General features: G+C 43.0%; 1 protein-coding gene, 1 long non-coding RNA gene and 1 other non-coding gene across 28 annotated transcripts in view; 2 read left to right on the top strand and 1 right to left on the bottom strand.

Moving 5' to 3' along the window:
• Positions 1-16,808, bottom strand: part of LOC102164320 (NBPF family member NBPF6-like) — a 118,751-nt gene that overhangs the window by 90,525 nt on the left and 11,418 nt on the right. For 23 of the 26 annotated variants that reach the window (XR_014844292.1, XR_014844293.1, XM_085023253.1 and 20 more), the window contains exon 1: positions 11,111-11,327. The exons of 1 other annotated variant lie outside the window; for it this stretch is intronic. The gene's annotated coding sequence lies outside the window, so the exon portion shown is untranslated. Of the gene's footprint in view, positions 1-11,110; positions 11,328-16,808 lie in introns of those variants that run through there. 2 more of the 26 variants (XM_085023260.1, XM_085023262.1) reach the window with 1 other exon arrangement.
• LOC146404137 (uncharacterized) lies at positions 11,364-15,628 on the top strand. Its single transcript, XR_014844308.1, has 4 exons — positions 11,364-11,548; positions 13,119-13,315; positions 13,882-13,965; positions 14,143-15,628. It is a non-coding gene; the product is annotated as an uncharacterized LOC146404137 (long non-coding RNA).
• On the top strand, positions 11,396-11,467 carry TRNAQ-CUG (transfer RNA glutamine (anticodon CUG)). Its single transcript has one exon. It is a non-coding gene; the product is annotated as a tRNA-Gln (tRNA).

The following is a 16,808-nucleotide window of genomic DNA, read 5'->3' as shown; positions in this document are numbered from 1 at the left end:
TCTATCAGCTGCCCTCAGTCAACCAGCCAAAAAGATTGCAAAAAGCACTGCAGCACAACAGACATCCCTAAATTCCTTAGCCCAAGTAGTATTCCATAACAGAAGTGCCTAAGATTTCCACTGGCTAAACAAGTTGTTTGTGCTATTGCTCATACTACTAACTGCACTTATATCAAAATCTCTGAAGAAGTTGAGACGCACCTAGAAAGAATTTCTCAAAAAGCAAAATGGTTACAAGGTGTAAGAAAAACCGACTCTTTAAATGACCTGTTTAGTTGGCTCCCATCAGGAATAGGCAATTTTTTCTGCTCCATTTTACAAATAATTATCATTTTCATAATATGGATTATTATTCTTTTCCTAGCTATTAAGCTATTCATGACCTGTATCATTGCTTTCTTCAAGTACACCGCTAATAAAAGCCCATGTACAATGTTTTAATAAAATGTATAGCCTATGAAAATATATCTCTGTGCTTATCCACTACACTCGATTAATTCCCCCTCCCACAAGACTAACTAGGTAACTCTAGTCCTAAAAAAAAAAAAAAAAAAAAAAAAAGAGGTAGACCTAGCACCATGCAACAGGATGGAACTGGAGCAGGAAAATTCCACCCCAGCCTTGAGGGACAAATTTTTTTTTCCGCCTTTTTAGGTTCACACACGAAGCATATGGAGGTTCCCAGGGCAGAGGTCAAATCGGAGCTGTAGCCGCTGGCCTACACCACAGCCACAGCAATGCCAGAACCAAGCTGTGTCTGTGACCTAATCACAGCTCATGGCAACGCCCTTTCCTTAACCCAGTGAGACAGGCCAGGGATTGAACCTGCGTCCACATGGACGCTAGTCAGATTTGTTTCCGCTAAGCCACAACTGGAACTCCTGAGGGGCAAATTTTGATCATCAGTGCTTTCCACCGAAAGATTTACAGTCAAAAGAGGGAAAGTGATACACAGAAATTGAGATATAGGGAAGTCGTTCTGCCTTGAACGTGCGTTAACTTGAATTTTATGCTAATTAAAATAGCCTGTTTGTGGCCTATCAAACATACATTGTACCTTTGCTTAAATTATTGAAGAAAAGGGCATGTTGATCAGAAGTGAAGAATGTCCATGTTAAAAATATGGAGTTCCCCTTGTGGCTCAGCAGTAACGAACCCAACTAGTATCCATGAGTTCGATCCCTGGCCCTCCTTGGTGGGTTAGGGATCTGGCACTGCTATGAGCTGTGGTGTAGGCTGCAGACTCGGCTTGGATCTGGCATTGCTGTGGCTGTGGTGTAGGCTGGCAGGTGCAGCTCCAATGCAACCCTTAGCCTGGAAATTTCCATATGCAACAGGTGCAGCCTTTCTAAATAAATAAATAAAGACTAAATGTTTATCAGTACACCAATGCTGGTACTCCTCTGATGATAAAGACCCCCTTCCCAGGTGCAAAGCCATGCTGACTTGCTGTGTACATGCTGACTTGCTGTGTACAGGCTGATCTGTATGGGTTGTTTTTTCCCTTGAAATGTACCTCGGACTTCTTTAAGGTCCTTTGTTCTGATAAGATATAAAACTGCTGGAAACCATGCTTCTCGGGAGCAGTTTCTCAGAGTAATCTGGATGCAGGTTTCTAGGCTACCCCTCAATTTGGCTCAAATAAAACTCTTTTCTTACTATAGATCGGTTACTCATTATTTTCATTGGCAAGACGCAATAGCAGACAAGTTATTTAATCTCTTTGAGTCTAATTATCCTATTTTACAAAATAGAGACTATAACATTACATATAGAGCTTTTGGATGATTTCAAATGTGTATGTGCTTGTGTGTGTGGGTGTGGGGCGGGGGAGAGAGAAAGAGAAAGTGAGACAGATACACTACTAAGTTCAGGGTCTGAGAAGTCACTCAGGGAATGTGAATACCCTATTCTCCAATCTTTGCAGATCTTGGGATCATTTACAACAAAATCACATGAGGAACTTGTTAAGACTCTCTGGACATAGGCAAAGGGCACAGGACTCTTTTCTGCACATTTTCTAGATAATTCTTATACAACCACTGAAGAAGCAAAGTTAATAGGTAATTCAAAAATCTGAAGAGTTATCTCCTTGATAATCAATGATTAGCTCAGCCCCTAAATTAGATCTCTCAGGATCCTACAGTCTCAAACAGGGAGCACAGTGATTGGTGTGACAGTAAGGAAGAATGCTTTGAAACATGGGAATGGAGAACAGAATAACTAGGACAGGGTATCTTATTAAGAAGGAAGAAATGACAAGTGTTGAAATCATACTGGGGTGAAGACGGGATAGAAAGATGCATATACATTGTTTAAGATAGTCAATACTACAGTTTATGTTTGGGGTAAAAACCCCACAATTTTCACGATATAGACTATAAAAAGCAAAACTCAATGTTAACTCCTTGATAGGTAAGGCTGTGCATTAGAGGATTCTATATTTTGTATTATCAGAGACCCTCAAGGCTGTGGGAAAAATTAAACAAACTGGTGTTTCAGGTCAGTAATTCTGGGAAATAAAGAAAATAATCCATCATAATGTCTTGATACGGTTCAATTGGTTCAATTGCAGGTTTGAATGCAGGAACAAACATGCATTTCACTTGTCCAAAATATCACACGCCTAAGTTTGTTTAGCACTTAATCCAGGCAAACCATTTAATGACGATTTAAGGATAAAAAGGACTGGCATTAAGAATGATGACATACCATAAACCACCCCAACAAAAAAATGGGCAGACGATCTACACAGACAATTCTCCAGAAAACACACGAAAAGATGTTCAACGTCACTCATCATCAGAGAGATGCAAATCAAAACCACTCTGAGGTACCACCTTACACCACCCAGAAGGGCCATCATCCAAAAGTCTACAAACAATAAGTGCTGGAGAGGGTCTGGAGAAAAAAGAACCCTGTCACACTGTTGGTGGGAATGTAAACTGGTGCAACCACTGTGGAAAATGCTATGGAGATTCCTCAGAAAACTAAACATAGAACTACCATTTGATCCAGCAATCCCACTCCTGGGCATCTATCCAGAGAAAACCATGACTTGAAAAGACACATGTACTCCAATGTTCAAGGCAGCATTATTTGCTACAGCCGAGACATGGAAGCAACCTAAATGTCCATCGACAGAGGAGTGGATCCAGAAGACGTGGTACACATACACAATGGAATATTACTCAGCCATGAAAAGGAAAGAAATGATGGCATTTGCAGCAACATGGATGGACCTAGAAATTACCATGCTAAGTGAAATCAGTCAGACAATGAGACACCAACATCAAATGCTATCACTGACACTGGAATCTAAAAAAAAAAATGACTCAATAAACTTCTTTGCAGAACAAATACTGACTCACAGACTTTGAAAAACTTATGGTTTCCAAATGAGACAGGTTGGGGGGCGGGGGGATGCACTGAGGGTTTGGGATGGAAATGCTATGAAATTTGGTTGTGATGATTGTTGTACACCTATAAATGTAATAATTTATTAAGAAGAAAAGAATGATGACATAAAAAATGACCATAAGATTATACTTTAAAAAATTCTCCAGAGAAAGTAGTGCACAGATGCCTCTAGATTCTGGAAAGATGACAAAGGTCCAAGAGCTTTGAGAAGAAGATGTGAGATAAAATCAGAAACATTAAAAAAGAAAATTCCTGAAACAGTGGGCAAATGGTAGAAGTCTGAGTTCATTAATTTCCTATGGTTGGTGATGATATTTAGATAACAGGTGAAGAGTTGATGAGTGCAGCCCCAGGCTGTGGTCAGTATGCCTTGGCATTATTTTCCCTTCAGGAGTTGAATTCTTCTGGCAGTCACAGAATCAAAATCTGAAGCCAGGGAAAGATATAATGATGCAATACAGCTATGTGACCTAATTTTACAAGAAGATCCAGCTGATACTGCCGTAAAATTGAAATTCAAAAAGCCCCAGGGGAAGTGTGGGAAGCTGTTCAGGATTAACATGAAGAAGAACTTGTTGGGGACCAAGAAGTACAGCATGAACTTGTAGAACTATACACATGCAAAGAAGCCATTACTTTAGAGGAACTTGTGGTGACAAATCCACACAATACACTCTGTCAGATCTAGGAATGCTGTCAGTAGGATGCCAAAGTTAAATATACCCAAGGTAGACTTGAAAATCTTGACTTTTCAGGAAAGTATGTTGATAGACACTGAAACCATTCAACAGAAATATAAGAGTTTTGTTTAGGCTTAAGTGTATGCAAGTTATATTGCTTCTGATCCAAAAGCAAACACAAACAATGGAAAAGAACAACAAGAAATACATTCACTGGGCAGCTCAGTCAACAAAGCTGATCAGTTTACAGGATGAAATAAGGACACCAAATATTCCCTTTAATCAGTTGAAGACATGTTAGGAACATTGTGAATCACTCAGTCATATGATTTTCGTAAGCACTTCCATGTTAGATTTCACAAATGCTCAGTTGAATTTATTGGCCTGTAATTTACTAAATACCTAAAGCTATTTATACTAAATCTGTGCTAATGAGCGGCTGTATGTGAGCGGAGAAAAGGGGATGGGGGAGGGAGAGAAAACACCATTTTATCTGGATGCCCCCAAGAATGAATGCTCTCAACTCCCTATGTCAGCAAAGATGACTCATAACTTAATGGCTTAAGTGGTACAAGTCTCAGGATAATCACTGATCAAATTCTCATTATTTTGTGTATATTTCTATAGACCAGAGCACTCCTGGCCTTACTGAGATTGTTGGTTATGATAAAGAATTATCCAGAGCCATTCAGTCTTTTCATACACAGTGATTTTTGCTTTTCCCATCCACGATGTCCCTTTTCGAATCTAGAGATTAGAAATTGAGGCTTCTGAAAGAAATATCAAAAGGGCCTCTGTAAAAGACTGCATCTAGTCTTCTTAAGTATTAATAGTACAGGAAATAAACTCATGGGTACAACTTCCAGTATATGAGAACATCATCGCCTCAAACAAATGTGTGTCAGACTGTGCAAGTGACTGCACCTTGTACAAGGATTCCTGCCAGGATTTCTGGGATTCTTTTTCCCAGAAGCAGATGATTATGTAAGGAAGCAGATTATTCACTCCAAGATCAACAAAATATGAATTAATCACGAGGGCTAAGTGGACCAAAAGAACTAATCAGGTTGTGGTTGAAACTCTTTTTTTAAGTGTGCATAGGAGAAAACCTCTTTTCTTTTTAATATGCCTGGACTCCTCACTTAAGAGGGTTTCTCTGTACAAATTGTAATGAAATATTATTTAAATGGCATTTGATGATACCTGAGTCATTGGATTAGTGAAAAGACATCCCATGGAAGTCTTACTATACACTATAAGCTAGTTAAGCACTAAGAAATTTTCAGAATACGGATTCCATAGAAAAGAATGTATACTGATTGGCCTACAAAACTATTTAGCATAATGTAACAATGGTTAAACATAATGGAAAGTGCTTTTATTAAATTCCTTTACTTTTCATGATCTGGTAGTTACTTACAAATATTCAATAAGAGGAAACAGAAGATGGCGGAATAGAAGGACTGGAGCTCAACTTCTCTCCTAAAAACAACAACCTTCACAACTAAAGACTGAGCACTCTTCACCCAAATGGACCGGAAACCTCAAAAAAGACACCCTACTCCAGAAGAAAAAGAGGAGGACACATCAAGAGATAGGAGGGGCGATTTCACGATATAAACAACCCCATACCTCCCTGGGGGGAAGCTCCACAGACTGGAATCTAATTGCTTCACAGAGACTCACCTACAGGAGTGAGAGTTCTGAGCCACACATCAAACTCTCACGGGTGGGGATCTGGCACAGGGAGAAAGAGCCCAGAGCATCTGACATTGAAGACCATTGGGGCTTGTGCACAGGAGCTCCACCGGACTGGGGGAAACGGAGACCCCATTCTTAAAAGGCGCACACAGACTTTCACGTGCACTGAGTCCCAGGGCAGAGCAAAGACTCCAAGGGAATCTGGGTCAAACCTGACTGCAGTTCTTGGAGGACATCCTGGGAAAACAGGGGTGAACGTGGCTTGTTCTGAGGGAAGGACATTGAAAGCAAAGCTCTCGGGCATATTCAGCAGCAGTGCCCTTCTCTGGAGGTGGCCATTTTGGGAAAATCTGGCCCCACCCATCAGTCAGCTACTGAGAAGCCCCAGGGCAAACAACAACCCAGGTGGGGTCACAGCCCTGCCCCTCAGTAAACAGGCTACCTAAAGACCCCTCAGGCACACAGCTGCCTCTAATCCCAGCCAGAGACTAAGCCCCACCCACCAGAGGGATTAGAATAGGCTCCTCCTACCAGGGGGCAGGCATCAGCCCCTCCCATCAGGAAGCCTACACCAAACCCCCCATACCAACTTCAGCCACAGGGGGGCAGACATCAGAAGTACAAGAGGCTACAACTCTATTTTCTGTAAGAAGGTCACCACACCCAAAACCTATAAAAATGAAAAGACAGAGGACTATAACTCAGATCAGGGAGAAAGGAAAAACCCCAGAAAATCAGCTAAGCGAGGAGGAGATTCTCAGCCTCCAGGAAAAAGACTTTAGACTGTTGATGCTGAAGAAGATGCAACACATTGGAAATAAACTGGAGGCAAAGATGGATAACTTCCAGGAAACACTGACCAAAGAGATACAAGATATAAAACTTCAACAAGAAGAGATGCAAAATACAATAACTGAAATAAAAACTTCACTAGAAGCAGCTAACAGCAGAACACACGAGGCAGAAGAACGAATAAGCGAGGTGGAGGACAGATTAGTGGAAATTACGGATGCAGAACAGAAAAGAGAAAAAAGACTGAAAACAAATGAAGAGAGTCTCAGAGAACTCTGGGACAACGTGAAACACACCAACATCCGTATTATAGGGGTGCCAGAAGGAGAAGAGAGAGAGAAGGGGACAGAAAAAATATTCCAAGAGATACTAGCCGAAAACTTCCCTAACATGGGGAAGGAATCACTCACTCAAATCCAGGAAGCACAACGAGTACCATACAAAATAAACCCAAGCAGGAACACCCCAACACACATACTAATCAAACGGACCAAAATTAAAGACAAAGAGAAAATCTTGAAAGCAGCCAGGGAAAAGAAACAAATCACATACAAGGGAACCCCGATAAGGCTACTGGCACATTTCTCAGCAGAAACTCTGAAGGCCAGAAGGGAGTGGCATGATATACTCAACGTGATGAAAGGAAAACACCTCCAACCAAGATGACTCTACCCAGCAAGGCTCTCATTCAGATGTGAAGGAGAAATCAAAACCTTCACAGATAAGCAAAAGCTGAGAGAATTCAGCAACACGAAACCAGCCTTACAACAAATACGAAAGGAACTTCTCTAGGCAGAAAAGAACAAGAGAAGAAGGAAAGGAAAAAGAGCAGCAAAAACAAATCCAAAGCAATTAGTAAAATGGCACTAAGAACATACATATCAATGATTACCTTAAATGTTAATGGACTAAACACCCCAACCAAAAGACACAGACTGGCTGAATGGATACAAAAACAAGGCCCATATATCTGCTGTCTTCAAGAGACCCACTTCACTTCTAGGGACACATACAAATTGAAAGGGAGAGGATGGAAGAAAATATTTCACCCAAACAGGGATCAAAAGAAAGCTGGAGTAGAAATACTCATATCAGACAAAATCGACTTTAAGATGAAGAATATTTTCAGGGACAAAGAAGGACATTACATAATCATCAAAGGATCAATCCAAGAAGATGATATAACAATTTTAAATATCTACACACCCAACACAGGTTCACCACCATATATAAGGCAACTGCTAGCAACCTTAAAAGGACAAATCTACAATAACACAATCATAGTGGGGGACTTTAACACCCCCACTTACAGCAATGGACAGATCAACCAGACAGAAAATCAATAAGGAAACACAGGCCCTGAATGAAGCATTAAACCAGATGGACTTAATAGATATTTATAGGACATTCCATCCAAAAGCAACAGAATACGCATTCTTCTCAAGTGCACATGGAACATTCTCTAAGATTGAGCATATCCTGGGCTACAGATCCAACCTCAGTAACTTTAAGAAAATTGAAATCATATCAAGCATCTTTTGCGACCACAACGCTATACGACTGGAAATCAACAGCAAGAAAAAAACGGCAAAAAACACAAACACGTGGAGACTCAACAACATGCTACTAAACAACCAATGGATCACTGAAGAAATCAAAGAGGAAATTAAAAAATACCTGGCAGCAAATGACAGCAAAGATACGACACTCCAAAACCTATGGGATGCAGCAAAGGCCGTTCCAAGAGGAAAGTTTATAGCAATACAAGCCCACCTCAGGAAACAAGAACAAGCCCAAATAAACAAGCTAACCTTACATCTAAAGCAGCTCGAGAGAGAAGAACAGACAAGACCTAAAGTTCGTAGAAGGAAAGAAATCATAAAGATCAGAGCAGAAATCAATGAAATAGAAACAAAGAAAGCCATAGAAAAGATCAATGACACGAAAAGCTGGTGCTTTGAAAAGATCAACAAAATTGATAAACCCCTAGCCAGACTTAGCAAGCAAAAAAGAGAGAGGACTCAAATCAATAAAATTAGAAATGAAAAAGGAGAAATAACAACGGACATCACAGAAATACAAAGGATCATAAGAGACTACGATATGCAACTATACGCCAATAAAATGGAAAACCTAGAAGAAATAGACAAATTCTTAGAAAAGTACCATCTTCCAAGACTAAACCAAGATGAAATAGAAAAGATGAATGGACCCATCACAAGAACTGAAACTGAAACTGTGATGAAAAAACTTCCAACAAACAAAAGTCCAGGACCAGATGGCTTCACAGGCGAATTCCATCAAACATTTAGAGAAGAGCTAACACCTCTCCTTCTGAAACTATTGCAAAAAATCCCAGAGGAAGGGATACTCCCAACCTCATTCTATGAGGCCACCATCACCCTGGTACCAATACCAGACAAAGACTCCACAACAAAAGAAAACTATAGGCCAATTTCACGGATAAACAGCGATGCAAAAATCCTCAACAAAATACTAGCAAACCGCATCCAACAATACATTAGAAGGATTGTACATCATGATCAAGTGGGATTTCTCCCAGGGATGCAAGGGTTCTTCAATATCTGCAAATCCATCAGTGTGATACACCACATTAACAAACTGAAGAATCAAAGTCCAATCTAACACCATAAAGTTCTTCCTCAGTTTTTCCCATTTCCTATTTTTGTCCTTCTCCTCCCAAGCTGCTAACCTTGACTCCTGACAATATTAATGTTTTCACTGATTTGCTCTAGCTTACAATACACACAAAACATAATTATTATACCAATTCTACGACCAATGGTTAAACCCACTAGATAAAGTTCAAGATGTCGTTAGGATGTACTCCACCGTGAGTAATTCAAAATGCACTTGACTTAATCATATTCTATGTGGTTCTCTTACCTTTCTTTTGGTTTGTCTTTGTAGGACTGCACCGGCGGCACATGGAGGTTCCAGACTAGGGAATCCCAGCGGTAGCTACTGGCCTACGCCATAGGCACACCACATATGCCAGATTCCAGCTGCATCTGCAACCTATACCACAACTCAAGGCAACACGGGATCCTTACCCCACTGAGCAAGGCCAGGGATAGGACCTGCGTCCTCATGGTTCGGCAGAGCTACCATGGGAATCCCAGTTATAGTATCATTTGATATGTACTTATATTCATTTGTTCTACTTTTATTTTTCAGGTTTTTTTGTTTGGTTTGTCTTTTTTAAGGCTGCACCCGGGGCATATGGAAGTTCCCAGGCTTGGGATCCAATCAGAGCTGCAGCTGCCGACCTACACCACAGCTCACAGCAACGCTGGATCCTTAGCCCACTGAGAAGGGCCTGGGATCCAACCCGTGCCCTCATGGATACTAGTCAGGTTGGTTACTGCTGAGCCACCATGGGGAACTTCTTATTTTTCAGTTTTCAGTTTAGCTTTTTCATCCTCTTTTGGAATATGTACAATAGTGACATGACTTTAAAAATGAAAATTGTATTACGATACACTTAGAAAAAAGCCCCTTCTGGAGTTCCCGTGGTGGCGCAGTGGTTAACGAATCCGACTAGGAACCATGAGGTTGCGGGTTCGATCCCTGCCCTTGCTCAGTGGGTTAAAGATCCGGCGTTGCCGTGAGCTGTGGTGTAGGTCGCAGACGCGGCTCGGATCCCGCGTTGCTGTGGCTCTGGCGTAGGCCAGTGGCTACAGCTCCGATTCGACCCCTAGCCTGGGAACCTCCATATGCCGCGAGAGCGGCCCAAGAAATGGCAAAAAGACAAAAAAAAAAAAAAGAAAAGAAAAAAGAAAAAAAAAGAAAAAAGCCTCTTCTATCTCTTCATCTTAGACTGAGTATGGCCCAGGGTTGTCTGACTATTCTGGCAACTACTGCACCCCACTACTGTGCGCGGTACCCCACTATCCATCCACAAGGGGCCCATAAGGGGAACTTTTTCCCAATTGAAGCCCTAAAAGAGAATAATGCTGGCGGTTCAATGACGTCGGATTTGACCAACCAGCCAGGAGCTGCGCGGAACCCAAGTTTCCTAACTTCGGAGTCACCCCAGCCCCAGGACGGTATGGGGCGGGCAGAAGTCTCGCGCTGTCGGGGCCTCAAGCTCTGGCTGTGGACGCTGGGCTACTGTCTCCATCAAAGAACCCCCAGATGGTCCTGACCTGAGAGGCACTCGGGCTTCTCTCGTTGATGGAAAATGTTCCTCACCTTCCGGTCAGACTGTGGCCGCTCTTCCCCACGGTCTGATAGCCTGTGCTGTGTACCGGGGCGGGAGAAGGGAAAGCGAAGAGGAGTGGTAGTGAAGGGGATGAAGGAAGCGGGAAGGAGGAGGAGGAGGACAGCATGGAACCCGGGGAGGAGAGAGGGGGATCGAGAACCGAGTGGGGGGACGAGAGAGGGGTCACCAGAAAGTCCCAGGGGCTGTTCTGAGGAAGTTCAGAGTTCTCAGGGCAGTGGGAAGAGGACAGTTACAAAGGAGAAAGGAATTTTTCTTCCGGCGGAAATCCTACCTCAGGGCAGAACATTCTAGAAATGCCGCAGAGCAGACAGACCTGGGGGAGGCCCGAAAGCCCTGCCCTGTCGCCGACCCCAATGGATTTCTTCTCATCCTCGAGGTTCAACTCTGAAGGGCGGCCGAGGGCGGGCGATGCCGGCCCCTCCCGGCGTGGTCGCGGAGGAAGCGAGCTGGGGGCGGCCGAGGAGCGCGCCGGGCGGGAGGCGGGGCCTGGGCCCGGCCCGGGCCCGCGGGGCTGCGTGGGGCCTGGCTCAGCAGCGGGACCCAGTGAACTATGGGCGGTTCCATGGTGTAATGGTGAGCACTCTGGACTCTGAATCCAGTGATCCGAGTGCGAGTCTCGGTGGGACCTTGTCCTTGAGATGAGGTCCAGCTGTCTTTTTCTGCGCAGCCGGAATTCAGTCTCCTCCCCAGAAGAACTCGCGCTTCAAAGGTGCGCTGAGTGGACATGCTTTCCCTTCCTAGAGGGCCCCTCTGCCCGGCTTTCAGACTGCACGGTCTGGGTCCTGGGAAGGGGGCTCCGCGACACCCCCAACCCCACCTCCGGCTGGGGCCCTCCAGCTCCTGCCGCCGTAGGCCCATCGCAGCCGCGTTCCCAGGGTTTGGCCGCCTCCTGCTCAGGGGTCAGAGTCCCAGAAACTGGCAGACCACACGGACGTGGAGGGCAGGGGAAGTGGGACGAGCCCGGGGTGTTCTCGCTGGACCCGGCAGGCTCTGCCGGTCGCTGGCATCCAAGGCGCAGCTGTCAAGGGGCACGGCGACGGAGCCAGTGCCACCTGCTGGTCGGGTCACCCTGGGTCTCCCGGGTAAAACGTAGAGGCTGCGCCCACTGAATCCCGCACCGAGAGGGCGCTTCACACCGCGCGCCTTGTAACTGTACGGATGTCTTGTTTCTACACTGGTAGAAAATAGTGCAATGATGAAATAGCGTTTCTGAGCTCATTCTTGGGGTGCTGAGACTAAGTTTCTGACTCATGGGTTCAAGCGGAAGGTTGGATGTATTTCATTTTATTTTCCTTTGTCCTTTCCTACGGTTACCAATAGAATCTCAAGCTTCTGAGTTCTGTTGAGACCACTAGGAGCCACAGTTGTCCTAAACTTTGTACTTGGGTCTGGGGTTGAAGAGTTTTAACTAGGGACCCCACCCCCACCCCCACCCCCACCCCCGCCGCCGCCGCCCCGGGCGCGCCAGCTGGAAAGGCAGCTACTGTGCCTGTCAGCTGCTTTGCTTGCTGCACACCACCCTTCTTGTAATCTTGTAGCAACTTCGTGCCTTGGGGTCCTTGTTTCAGTTTCGTAGGCAGGAACACTGCTGCCTAAAGGGAGAGGTCCGGGGCTACATGCATAGGAAAACCTCGAGGTCTGTATTGTGTAAAAGTTACCCAAAACAAGACTCGGTGCTCAGACTCTGGAGGTGACTCCTCTGAGCCTGCAAGGGTGCTGTTCTGTATCTTCTGGTGCCATTTGTATCTTTCGGCTGCCGCAATTTCTTCAACAGGGTAATCTCCTTAAACCCTAAACCCTGCTCCCCAGAAAGCGATCCCTGCTTAGAGAGTCCTTGTCCTTAACCCACGGCAGCAAGGTCTGGGCTCCTAAGGAGGGGAAAGTGAGATGAGCCAGAGAAGCTTTGAGGGTCAAGTCCTGAACTCGCAAGGCTCCCCCTGCAACCTTCTGGATTCTGCTCCAAGAAGACACCACTGAAAAAGGTCATGACTTTTTCCTTCTATTCATAGAAAATTTTACTGGAAAGGTCTGAAGGCCCTTCTTACCTAAAGTGTCTTCTGCCACCAAAGAGCATCGATTCACCCAAGAATATTTTCTACCTAGAAAGCCTGAAGCTGCTCCACATTGATTTTCACTGCATTTCCTTTTGCTTTTTGTGGGGATACTGTAGGTTAGGTAAATCCTTTGTAATGTGTGGTGGCTAAATTAGGCACACTGTTGGTTTCCTTAAAGTTAACTGGTACCCCCTCCTCCCCACTCCCCCTTCTCTTTCCTTGCAGACTGTTTGCCTGCAGGGCCTGAGGAAGTTCAGAACACACAAGTCAAGTTCTGCTGCTGGAGGTTCCATCATCAGTGATGTGCACATCCAGGAATTCGAGGTTTGTCCAGCAGACCATGTAAAGGAAGACTTCATGGAGGTGATCAACATGCTTCTCCACAGCAAGCCAGACAATTCTTCCCCTAATCCTTCATTCAGGTCCTCTACCTCCTCTCCTTAAGGAACATTTAGTCCTTATTTAATTTTTAGTTTTTAAATGAAATTTCAAGTTTGTAAGTAGGCCTTATCCCCTCTGTATCTGCCAATATCTCCAGCTGCCAATGCATTAGGCATCCTGGATCTCCATCATATTCCTACGTCGTGCCTGGAGTTTTTTCTCTGCCTCAGAGAGAAGACATCCCTTCCTTTCTCTAGCCCATCAAAACTGCCCTAGCTCAGACCAGTACAGGCCCCTCACTAGTCTTACCACCCGCCTCCTCCTCATATCTCTTTGGGAGAGGCAGAGTCCACTTTGCCTACAGACCCTCCTCTGTCTCCAAAGTTGCGGCTCTAGCACTTTGTTATATTCCATTATTAATTCTGGCAGGTTTTTGGGGGGTAGATTCCTTAGGATTTTCTACACACACAATTATGTCAAAGATAGGTTTTACTTTTCCTTATCTTTAAGGCTTTTACTTAATTTTCTTGCCTTAAGGCTTTGGCCAGACTTCTGATGCAATGTCAGAAAGAAGTGATGAGAACTACTATCTTTTCCTTTTCTCCAGTGTTCGGAAGATGGTGTTCAGGCTTTCACCATTAGATATAAAGTTAGCTGTAGGCTGTTCATAGATGCCCTTCATCAGATTAAGGTATTTTCCTTCTATTTCTAATTTACGTAGAACTTTGAACATGAGTGGGTGTTGAATTTTGTGAAATATTATTTTTTCCATTTATTAGAATGATCAAGAATTTTTAACCTTAATTTTCTTTCTTTTTTCTTTTTTTTTTTTTTTTTGTCTTTGCTATTTCTTGGGCCACTCCCGCAGCATATGAAGGTTCCCAGGCTAGGGGTCGAATCGGAGCTGGAGCCCCTAGCCTACGCCAGAGCCACAGCAACGCGGGATCCGAGCCGCGTCTGCAACCTACGCCACAGCTCACGGCAACACCGGATCCTTAACCCACTGAGCAAGGGCAGGGACCGAACCCGCAACCTCATGGTTCCTAGTCGGATTCGTTAACCACTGCGCCACGACGGGAACTCCTTAATTTTCTTAATGTTATTAATTACATGTTACTATTCTATTGTTAAAAGTAATGTTACATTCCTAAGATACACCCGACTTGGTCTCGATGTATTATCCTTTCTATACATTATTAGTTTTAGCTTGCTAATAACTTGTGGTGGTTTTTGTATCTGTGTTCATAATATTAATTTGTAATTTTCTTACCTTGAAATGTCCTTTTGCAGCTGTTTTGGAACGAGATCCTACTGGTCTCACAAATGAGTTTGGTAGTGTAATCTTCTCTTCCATATTATCTGACAGGCTTTGTGTTAAGATTGTTATTTTTTCTTCCTTAAATGTTTGATAGAATTCACCAGTGAAGGCATATGGGCCTAGAGTCTACTTTGTAAGAAGACAAAACTATGTATTCGATTACTTTCCCACATATAGACCTCTCCAGATTTTCCATTTCTTTGTGATTAACTTTGTAATTTCTTTTTCCAGACATTTGTACATCTAAGTTGCAAGGTTTATTCTCCTAAATGGTTTTCATAATATATCCTTACAATAGGATACAATAAGCAATATCTTATTGTAGTAGCTTAGGACCTGTGGTGATATCCTCCTTTATTTCCTGATACTGCCTATTTCTCTCTCTCTCTCCCTCCTTCCCCCTCTTTCTTAGTTTGTCTTGCTAAATTTATTAATTTTTTCAAAAACTTCTCTTCTGCTTCCGTTGTTTTCCTTTATTGTTTCAGCATTTTGTGTTTTATTTATTTCAGTTTCTACCTGTATTATTTCCTTCCTTCTACTTACTTTGGTTTATTTCCCTCTTCTTTTCCCAACTTCTCATGGTAGAAACAGAACATTGACTTTATTTTTCTAGTCTTTTCTTTTTCTTCTTCTTCTTCTTTTTTTTTTTTTTTTTTTTTTTTGGTGGAAGTTCCCTGGCTAGGAATCAGACCCACACCAGAGCAGTGACCCAAGCCATAGCAATGGCAATGCCAGATCCTTAACTGCTAGGCTACCAGGGAACTCCCTAGTCCTCTGTTCTCTTCTAATGTAAATTTGCAGAGATAGAAACACTCCAAGGACTTCATATCAATTTTGATATGTTGCTTTTCATTTATCCCCCAGTTCCAAATAGTTTCTGATTGCCTTTGTAACTTTTTTAACCCCACAGATTTTTAAGAAATATATTACCTTATTTCAAAATATTTTGATATTTTAAGGATTTTTAAAAATTGTTAATTTATAGTATAAATCTGTTGTGGTCAAAGTATATACTCTGAATAAAATCTTTAAGAGGTTTTGAGATTCATCTCATGGTCTAGATGTAGTTTATTTTAGTGAATCTTCCATGTAAACCTGAAAATAATATATACTCAGTAGCTGTTAGGTATAATGTTCTATAGATCTCAGTATTTCAAACTTGCATAGCTTTTCAGGTTTTGTTCTCTTGGTCTTCTTGTTTCATCAGTTACATCAGGATGCACATTTAAAACTCTTAACTATGATTACAGATTTCCTTTAATTCTGTCCATTTGTCTTCATATAATTTGAAACTTTTGTACTAGATGCATGTACATTTAGGAATTTTTGAAGCACCGACCACTTTATAATATGAAATGTCCTTCTTTATCTCTATTAATGCTCCTTGTCTTTAAATCTATTTTGCCAGTATGGTATTTGGTACTGTATTTGGTTAAGTTGGAACTGTGTTCCCTAGAATCTCTTTGCCTATGCAGTTCTGAGTTCAGGTTGGCTCAAAAAGAAACGAGACAAAAGAAGAACTTGTGTGAGCTTTAGAAACAGTTACTCCCTGAGGACTGTCACTGTTAGATATGGTGATAGATGAAGACATGCTGGTGAAGTCCAGCTTTCCCTTGCTGTCCTCCATTCTGTATCTAGATATTCCTGGTTGCTGGCCTACTGACCAATAGTAGCCCTGGGCCCATCACCAGACTTTTGGCTTCAGACTAAAAAAAGCAACAGCTTTCCGTATATTTCTATATCAGCTCTCTCCTTGCTGTCCCACTTTGGCAACTAGACAGACTTTCTTTCCAAGATTAACTCATTGGAGACTCTTCAGATCCTAAAACTCCACCTTTGGAGTTCCCTTGTGCCATAGCAGGTTAAGGATCCATTGTTGTCCCTGCAAGGGGTTTGACTTGCTGCTGTGGCACAGGTTCTATCCCTGGCCCAGAAACATCCACATGCCATGGGTGCAGTCAAAAACAAAAACAACAATAGCAACAACAACAACAACAACAAAAACCCTCTCCCTTTAAGATCTTCCCTTTCCCAACTCTTATTTTAATTCCTATAGTAAATAAAAACGGAGTTCCTGTCATAGCTCAGCGGAAATGAATCTGACTAGTATCCATGAGGATGCAGGTTCCATCTCTGGCCTCGCTCAGTGGGTTAAGGATCCGGCGTTGCCCTGAGCTGTGGTACAGGTCGAAGACATGGCTCAGATCCCGTGTTGC

The sequence above is a fragment of the Sus scrofa genome, chromosome 4, assembly GCF_054392235.1.
Source record: "Sus scrofa isolate SSC_HxYL_T2T_F1_AM1 chromosome 4, Sscrofa_HxYL_maternal_Yorkshire_Landrace_v2.0, whole genome shotgun sequence".
NCBI lineage: Eukaryota > Metazoa > Chordata > Mammalia > Artiodactyla > Suidae > Sus > Sus scrofa.
Note: the sequence above shows the minus strand (reverse complement) of the source record. Positions and strands in the feature narration are given on the sequence as shown.